Source organism: Diabrotica virgifera, chromosome 6, assembly GCF_917563875.1.
Source record: "Diabrotica virgifera virgifera chromosome 6, PGI_DIABVI_V3a".
NCBI lineage: Eukaryota > Metazoa > Arthropoda > Insecta > Coleoptera > Chrysomelidae > Diabrotica > Diabrotica virgifera.
This window is the reverse complement of record NC_065448.1, coordinates 82,183,949-82,193,399: the sequence shown is the minus strand read 5'-3', so window position 1 is coordinate 82,193,399 and position 9,451 is coordinate 82,183,949. Positions and strand designations below refer to the sequence as shown.

Below are 9,451 nucleotides of genomic sequence, written 5' to 3'. Positions count from 1 at the left end.
TGACATAAATATTTCTAAGTAAACATTAAAACATTACCTAATCAATGATTAAAGTGGATTAAACATAGTGTTTAATAGGTTATAAATTAAATTGGCAGCTGTCATCTGTCAATTTCTTCTTTTTTAGGTTAAAATAATACGATTTAGGGATTTCTAGGGGAAATTGAAGCTCCCGTCTAGGGATATTCTGAAATTTCATCTGGCAACCCTGAAAGGGACAAGGAACTTCCGAATATGGCCTAACTGGGGGCACATAACATAACATAACCTAATCCTAATATTTACATTTGTAAAGAATATCCTGTTTGTTTTTATTGTCGATTGTGCAGCGAAATTGTGTGCAGCAAATCAAATATAAAGTAGTTTATCGCCTACAGAACTGAATTAGTCCATAGCAGTTATCAGTTTTTCTTTCTTGGGAAGCTTATACATGTAACTTGTATTGTTGTAAATTGTGGGAGTAGGGCAGACAGGGAAAAGTCTTATTTTGTACTGTTCCCAAGGCTCCCCATGCAATACATTTAAATGAATTATCCAAACAAAGCTGGGGACAATGGATAAAAGCCACAAGAAGAACAGATATAAGGGAACTAAAATTAAAATATGAAAAGTAAACATTTTATAAGTGGTAAGTTTAATGTAATTCAATTAATAAGGATTTTAAATCTCTACAATAATAATAAAGATGTGATAATTCAAGCTTAATTATTAGGAATGCCAGCCATGTTTCACTTCCATGAAGCAGAGAAGGGAGGTATATAATATACTGTCCCTTTTGTCTTCTCACTAATTTCTCTTTTGCTAATGAAACCTGTAGTGAGGGAGTGATATAATCGTGATGTTTTAGCAATTCTGTTGTTCATTTTTTTTTGCATTTTTTGTCTATTATAGTTTATAAATATTCAAAATCATTCATATGTTCTACTAAATTTCCGTCTAGGTTTATATGGATTTCTCTCAGTGTCTTGGAAATAAGTAAAGTTTTAGTCTTTGCTAATTTTATTTTCATTCCTTTGTCTGCAAGTTCTCTCGTCTATAAATTTAGGTTGCTTTGTAAAGATTTCTCTGAACTTGGTATCAATGCAATGTCATCTGCAGATACACATTTACTCAGAGTTATACTTTTTAATCAATGGTAACCTAAATCTAATTTTCGGGACTCTACTGCATTTTTTTTATTGGTTCATTCATATATATAATATAATGAATAGCAGTGAGCTTAAAACTCCGCCTTGCCTTACTCCTTGTGTATTAGCAATGATTCACAGTTTAATGCTCGCACAATGTTCCAGTACATAAATTTTACTTGCATCAATTAGTTCTCCTCCAACATCGAACAGTTCAAGCCCTTTCCAAATGTGATGTCCAGGTACCTTGTCAAAGGCTTTTTCCATTGTCTTATAGTAAAGATATGATCTTGGACACTGTGCCCGGTCAGAAACCTTTTTGTGCATCGTCTAGTTGATTCTTTCAGTTCCACTTTCTTTCTCAGTCTCATCTCCAGTGTTCATTCATAAATCTTAGCCAGTACACTTAGCATGAAAATACCTCGATAATTTGAACATTACTTTTTTACCTCCCTTCTTTACCAGAAGAGCCATTACTGCTGTTGCCCAATCTTCTGGGATGCGTTTCTGTTTCCAAATTGTTATCAGTAATTTGTGTAAGTAGTGTAATGCAGATTCCCCCATATATTTCAACAATCGTGTTTTGATATTATCTATTCCTGCCACTTTACCATTTTTCATTTTTGCAATGGCTTCCGTTAATTCTTCCATTGTTATTTCATTACTCAACTCTTTGGAATATTTACTCCATCTATTAACTATATCTTGTGGTTGGGTAAGTGTTTCTCCATTTTATTTTTTTTTTATTTGCACGACAGTACTACCTGATTTACCTCTCATTTTTTCAGACCTTAATAGAACAATTTTTGGTTTGTCCTACTACTGTCTTGCTCCATCTTTTCTCCAAATCTCTCCCACTGTTCCAATTTAGCTTTTTTAACTTTTTCTTTCACAAGCTTCCTTGCTTATTAACTGTTATTTTCTAGATAAGCTCTCCATGGTACTTTCTTTTCTTTCACAGCTATTTTTATCTCTTCGCTCCACCAACTAGTCCTTTTTTTTGACTACTTTTATTCAATAAAAATATTAAAATACTCTTGTGATAGTGAAGAGACAGTTTATGTTTCCTTTCGATCCAGAGGCGATACACAATCTCCAGACAGTTGTTTCTGCCTTACGGCGTCCCCAGTGGAGCTGCCTGCACACCTCTGAATCAAAACGAAATCAAATTGTCTATTTAAGTGGAATTTCAAAAATAGTTATCTACTATTAGGATGCTTCAGCGATATCTCGTAAAGAAAACAGAAAAGTCCCAGATACAAAATTCACTATTAAAATAGTAAATAATTATTTAAATCTGAAACTTTTCTTATTGGAACCCCTTTCTGGTACATCCTTAATCTCTTTTTGACTTTTACAATTTCGGACTTTGAATTATCTTTCTGATCTTTTTTCTAGATTAATGAAAGCAGAATGTAACTGTATACTGCAGAGTCCTTTTCCCTTTCTTTATTCATCATCTCTTGTCTTATAAATTGTAAAAGTCAGAGATTAAGGATGTTACCAGAAAGAAGTTCCAATAAGAAAAGTGTCAGATATAAATAATTATTTACTATTTTTATTTTAATAGTGAATTTTATATCTGGGACTTTTCTTTATTCTTGTGATACTTTCCACATTTTTATGATTTTTTTATGGTACACAATGTAGAATTTTTATTTATGTCTTTGTTTTAGGAACAACCACCAGATATTTAAAAGGTATAAAAAGAAGAAACTGCTGGAATTTCAAAACAAATGTGTTTGACTAGTAAAGATTTGGATAAATAACAGGAGTTACTTTGGGCTATAGCTAAGTGCAGATTTATTTCCTTGTGGCTTCCTATGTTAATTCTTATTAATTATACACTTAAATATGTTTTTAGTCTCAGGAAGATTTTATATTTGATTATTTTTGAATAAACATTATTATTATTATTACCTTAATTTCCATTAAATAAATTAACTGTAATCAATAAAGTAATCGTTTAATTGTTAATAAATTATCAAGTATGATTCCCAAATATTTTATTTGTTTGACACCTTCTATGGGCTGATTGTGAGATTATAGTTAAGGTACCAAGGGTATTATAAGGATAATAACACTTGAGGTCAATGGTGTATATACCGAGGGCCTTTGGCCTGAGGGATATAAGTTGACTGAAAGCGATATTATCGTTAATACCCGTGGTGCCTTCAACATTTAATGTCCGACTAAATTATTCTTTATAGGCAAAAAATTGAAGGAATTTTGAATTAATTAGTTTTCAAATAAGTACATTTACCAGCAATAGTCGTAACGTAATTGTGGTAACCATAGTTTTACTTGGGTTGTTATTTGTCAACTTGACAGTATTTAACTAGTTATTTAAATTTAATACCCTAGGGCGTAATTTTTCAAAATAATGCCCTAGAGCCTAGGGCATTATATAATACTTAACTGACTTCGAAATCATGTCATTATTTATCAAACTGACTTCAAAATCATGTCATTATTTGTCAAATAATATACCAGTCGGACATTAATATTATTACAGTAGAACCTCGATTATCTGTCAGGGCACCGGACCAAGGGTATGACGGATAATCGAAAAGACGGTTAACAGAACATTAAAAAAAAATAAAAATTCATAGTACAACTCTCAAATTTCATTTGTATGGTTTGTTTGACAATATAAGAGGGATTTGTGTTCATACAATCGAATCAATTTAAAATATTCTGAAATTTGTGTTTGTTTTACTGCTGCTTCATATTTTGCGACGGCTGAATTTCTTAATCGGCATAAGGCATAAGATCATGCAATCTACTTTATTGGCTTCTGCATGCGATGCAGCTTCTCTAGATTATTTACGCAAATCTTTGTCAGTTACAATAGGTTCATCAATATAGCTACAGTCAAGCTTCCTTGTGTCCAAGCATCAATATAGCTACTGTGTCAGCTTCCGAATAGGTTTGGTCCGCCTTTGTTGCCATTTCAATGAGTTCTTTATCTGTCAGCAATGGATAGCCGTTTGTGTCCTCATCACAAATCAAATTACCTTTTTTTTTTATTTTTTTGCATTTAAATGATTGCTAATGTATAACTCAATACAACTTCTGTATGTACCCTGACGGTTAACAGAGGTGATGGTTAATGGAGAGACGGATAATCGAGGTTCCACTGTACATGATTTCGAAGTCAGTTATATTATAATGCCCTAGGGCGTTATTTTTCAATATTTATTTTGAAAAATAATGCCCTAGCTAGGGTATTAAATTCAAATAACTAGTTAAATACTGTCGAGTTGACACAATTACGTTACAACTGTTGCTGGTAAATGTACTTATTTAAAAACTAATTAATTCAAAATTCCTTAAATTTTTTTGCCTATAAAGAATAATTTAGTCAGACATTAAATGTTGAAGGCACCACAGGTATTAAAGATAATATCGCTTTCAGTGAATGTTTATCCCTTTAGACCCTTTTAACCCTTAAGATTGCTATCTAAAAAAAATACCAAGAAACTTTACAGAATCAACGATACTGATCTGGCTGTTATTAACACATTCACAGACACACTTTAGATGTAGACACATCTTATGGAGTAAGTGGCTTCATATGCAGTTGTGTCTGTGAATGTGTTAAGAGGTAAAGATTGACGAGCTCCTGTATAGGATAATGCTACTGTTTTATGTTAAAAAAAGGTAAATTAGAATCGGACCAGGTTTTTATCGTGAGTAGATCAGAAGGTATAGTAGCAATATTTGAGTTGCTCCAAGTAATACTGGTATCATCAGCAAAAAGAAAATTTTTTCCATTAATTTTTAAACTAGGGATGTCATTAATAAACGTAAGGAAAAGTAGAGGACCTGATACTGAACCATGTGGTTTGTAGAGGACCCCACATACAATATTTTGGAGACTAGAGTCTGTATTATTTGCTCTAACCAGTTGTTTCCAACTATCAAAGTAAGATTGAAACCAATTCAAAGAAATTCTTCGAATTCCATAGAAATTTAGTTATTTTTATCAAAATTTCATGATTTACACAATCAAAAGCTTTGGCATAGTCACAAAAAACAGTGGCAGTGTGAAGATTATTGCTCAGTGCTTGATAAACCTCATGTAGTACAGAAAACATGGCATCAGCAGTACATTTATTATTTAAAAAGCCGAACTTTTGTAATAAAATGTTGTTTTTAACAAGAAAGGACATAAGTCATGCTTTTATGAGTCTCTCAATAATTTTGGAGTACCGGTAGTAATGCAATAGGTATATACTTGCAGGAATTAGATTTTCACCACCCTTATGAAGAGGAATAATGATAGCTGTCTTTAGGTACTCTGGAAATTTACCTTTCTCAAAAGAATCATTAATTGGCGAGATGAGGACACAAGGATCTACAGATCGAGCGAGTCTCGTAAATTGCACGGCTTCGAGCCACGCTTCACACAACCATATTTGCGTACTTGTGTTTTGGGTTGTGTGGTCGTGCTCTGGTCGATTGGAGTTATAATTTACCAAATTTAAATATAATCGTTTCTACTGATTCATAATATGTATACTATAATATATTGAAGTTTTTAAATATTGCTAATATTATTAAAGTTTTTAACATTGTATTTTAATATACTTTGTTTTATTAATAATAATATTACCTAAGTATTGCACCTTGTTCAAAAAAAGTTCAAGATAAATACTGCGGTTTTTTCATATGAAAATGCAAAGAAAAAATATACAATTTGCAGAGTATGTAAATGCTTGTTTTTTGATAAAACAATACAAATTGTATGTAGGTAGGTAGAGTAGCAAAGCATTGAGTAGTTATAGCAAAAGTAGCTACGCCATCTGAGACACAATAAGGATGAAATTAGTTTTATATTTTCTTTTCTCATGGAGCATGCATGATGGAGAGTTTTTTAAAATACGTAACAAAGCATGTTGTTTTGTTATCTATGTTGCAAATATGTTGTTTTTTTTTCAAATTACAAAATATGTTGTTTTCAATACAAGTACCTAATTGTTGTTATTATTTACTGAGCATTTAGAATTTTGACTAACGCTCGATTTCATAATAAAGTTAAAGTGTGTGTTACCTTAAAAAAAGCAATTGTTACAGTTAAAGAAAACTTTAAATTTAAAGTCCACTTTAACTTTATTAATATAAAATCGAGCGTAAGAAATTTTATAAACTTTGGAAAATAGCATTTCAAAAAAAGTACTGTAAGTATGCTGTATTTTTAATTTTTTCTCAAAAAATAAAACAAAACTCATTTTAAAACATATATTAAATTATAAACACAACACTAAATAAATAATTTTTCTCAACGGTTAAAAACCACACTTAAAAGTTTTAGAAATTCACACCCCAGAATCAAGTTACTCAAATTTTCAAACACCTCACCTGACACAGTGTCTCAAGTACAATTGCACGAAGCTGTTGATGTTATATTTTTACTCACATTAACAAAGTATTCATTTAGATTTCCAGGGTCTGAAAGGAAAAATGTTTAAGCTGGGTGAATTTTATTTCGAAGATCGTTTATTATGGACTAAGTTTCTTTTGCAACACTTTTAGAGCTTCTCAGACAATTTTGATAGTACGATTTTTTAGCTGATTTTATAAGTTTTAAATAGGTTTTCCTATACTTGCTGATATATTCAGTGACAGAGCCATTGGAAAGTAAATTTCTTGATGTAGAGTAGTGAACGCATATTCATGGCTGATATGCGGATACCGGATACCTTTAGTAGTCCAGGGCCCAGGATTTGCGATGTTTTGGCTTAATTGTAATTAAAGGAAATGCTTTGTTGAACTTAAGGACATAAAAGCATATTAAAAAAATCACTGAAAAGTGATAATTTTAAAATTACAGGAAAGTGCCACTCGGAGGTTAAGCAAAATTAAATTAAAACTTGTAGCTACTTTAGTTTTTTCAATTTATAAATCTAGTTTAAATTAAACTAAAAAGAAATAGATCTTTTTTGTAAACACACACATTTAACGGCTAAACAGCTGGCTCCGGTTGGATGATACTGCGCAGGACGAGTGTAATATCCACCACCGTCTCGGAGGTAGGTGTAGAAAAGTGTTACACTTTTTTTCCTACAGCATTTCAAAGAAACGAGTTGTACGCGTTCTACGACAGAAGTTGAGTGTATCGTGAAAAAAAGTGTAAACACTAGAAAAACAAAGAAACAAGAAAGTGTAACACTTTTACACTTTTCTTACACTTTTCAAGAACTAGTGTTACACTTAAAACAAAGGAACAGACCTACTAGTTCAATATTAATAATAACATCACACTTTCATGTTATATTATCTTTGTTGTAAGTTCATCAGTTCATCGGTTTCTATTTACATTGGTTTCTTCCGCATTTTCAAGTTTGAAAATGTGGAAATCAGTTTATCACAGTCAAGTTTCAAGGTTATGTCACTTTGAGTGCACAGTAACATCAAGCTGTTTAGCTTTTCATCTGCAATTGTACTTCTATTTTCTGACTTGATTTTCTTCAAGGCCGAAAAACTCCTCTCTGCCGAACAGTTTGTAACTGGCAGAGTCAAATACACCCTAATGGCTACTTCCAAATTCGGAAATGTGCTTGTTAAACTATTTTCTTTGATGTATGAGTAGCAGTCTCTTATTCTCTTCAGTTTCTCAGCCTTCATGTACATTTGAAAGTGATGACACTCTTGTACGAAGTCATTTTCGCAAATGTCATTGGAGTAGTACTGAGCAACCTTTTTAGCTTGTTCCACTAGATCTTCATACTTCTTCTCGTGAAGTTGACTGAATATTTCAAATCTTTTACTTAGATTTTCGTAACTATTTTTCCGGCTACTGAGCTGCACTACTAGATGGTCGAAAATGGGTTTGAAAACTCCAGTTCTATATCTTGTTCTAGGATCCATTTTCTCAAACTGTTCATCCCTTTGTTCATCAAAAAACATGGTACGTTTTCTTGCTCTGTCATAAGAAGGGGTACTTAAATTAGCCATTTTCAAAGCTTCAGCTTCAAAGTCATCAAATTTTTCACTTTTCTCGTTTAAGAACAACGATAAAGACTCAAGCTCTTTTGTAGCACCAAGTAGGTCTAATTCTTCTGTTTGCAACGTTTTGCTAACTTTGTCCACTCTTTGCAAGATATCATTCCAAATTACAATTAAAAGAACTGTTTGGAAATTCTCCAAGGTTTTAACAAACCCTTCTGCTGTCAGCCGTGTGTCTGGTGTTTGTGTTTTATCCTTAATCAAATCTTCAAGGGCAGCTTTGATTTCTTTATGGCTGGTAACCAAAGCAAGTAGTGCGTCGGACCTGGCTGACCACCTAGTGTCACTCATGGATTTTAACATCAGAGTTTTCTTTTCTTTTTGTGGTTTTCCATCATTGCTCTTCCCTATTAATGCTTTTAGGACATTCCATCTATGCGTAGATGCTGAAAAAAAATTGAAGAGGTTTTGAACAAAGTTGAAAAAGATTACAACCTCCACACAAGCCTTTTCGGCCGCATAGCTGCCTACAAGATTAAGGGAATGTGCGACGCACGGAACATAATCTGCAAGGTGGTTTATTCGTTTAATCCTTGACTGTAATCCACTGTAAGGGCCCGACATGTTTGATGCATTGTCATAACTTTGGCCACGACAATTTCGAATGTCCAGTTTCAGATCTTGAAGAGACAAAAGGATTGCCTCTTCAAGACCTTCAGACTTGTGCGATATACGTGGCAAGAGTTTTACAAGCCGCTCTGTGGCACAAGCATCTTTTAGGGACACATACCGTAAAACTACCGCCAGCTGGTCACTATGTGACGCATCAGGTGTCGAATCAACAACCAGGGCAAAATATCGTGCTTGATTAATCTCATCAATTATTGTACGAAGCACCTCGTTGCTCATGACGGTAATAAATTCATTGCATACGTCTGATGACAAGTATGATACATTTCCTTTACCCTTATTGCCGTATTTAGTGAAATGTTGTGCTAAGAATGGATCAAACTCACTAATTAGCTCAAGGCATCCTAAATAAAGGCCATTGGAAGTTGAACCTAATTCTTGATTGTCACCTCGAAACGGAAGTCCTCTAGATGCCAAAAATTTTACAACTGTCACTATTCTAATTAGAACGTCTCTCCAATACTTCACCTCTTGTTGATGCTGTGAAGAGACCAAGGACTCTACGGAAAGAGACTTTTTTCTTGAAATTAATTTAAGGACATTAATCCTGTGGTCATTTGATTGTTCGTGTGACTTGGCTAAAGTTAATGAATGTTTCCAGTCACAGAAACCTTCACAAAAAGAAGTTCTTTTATTTTCTGGTTGAAAGAGAAGACATGGAATGCAAAATACACAACCAGTGG

At 33.0% G+C, this 9,451-nt stretch overlaps 1 long non-coding RNA gene across 1 annotated transcript; it reads left to right on the top strand.

Moving 5' to 3' along the window:
• The first annotated feature begins 214 nt into the window (after positions 1 to 214).
• On the top strand, positions 215 to 3,121 carry LOC126886488 (uncharacterized). The gene is made up of 2 exons (XR_007698634.1): positions 215 to 628; positions 2,804 to 3,121. It is a non-coding gene; the product is annotated as an uncharacterized LOC126886488 (long non-coding RNA).
• The last annotated feature ends 6,330 nt before the right edge of the window (positions 3,122 to 9,451 follow it).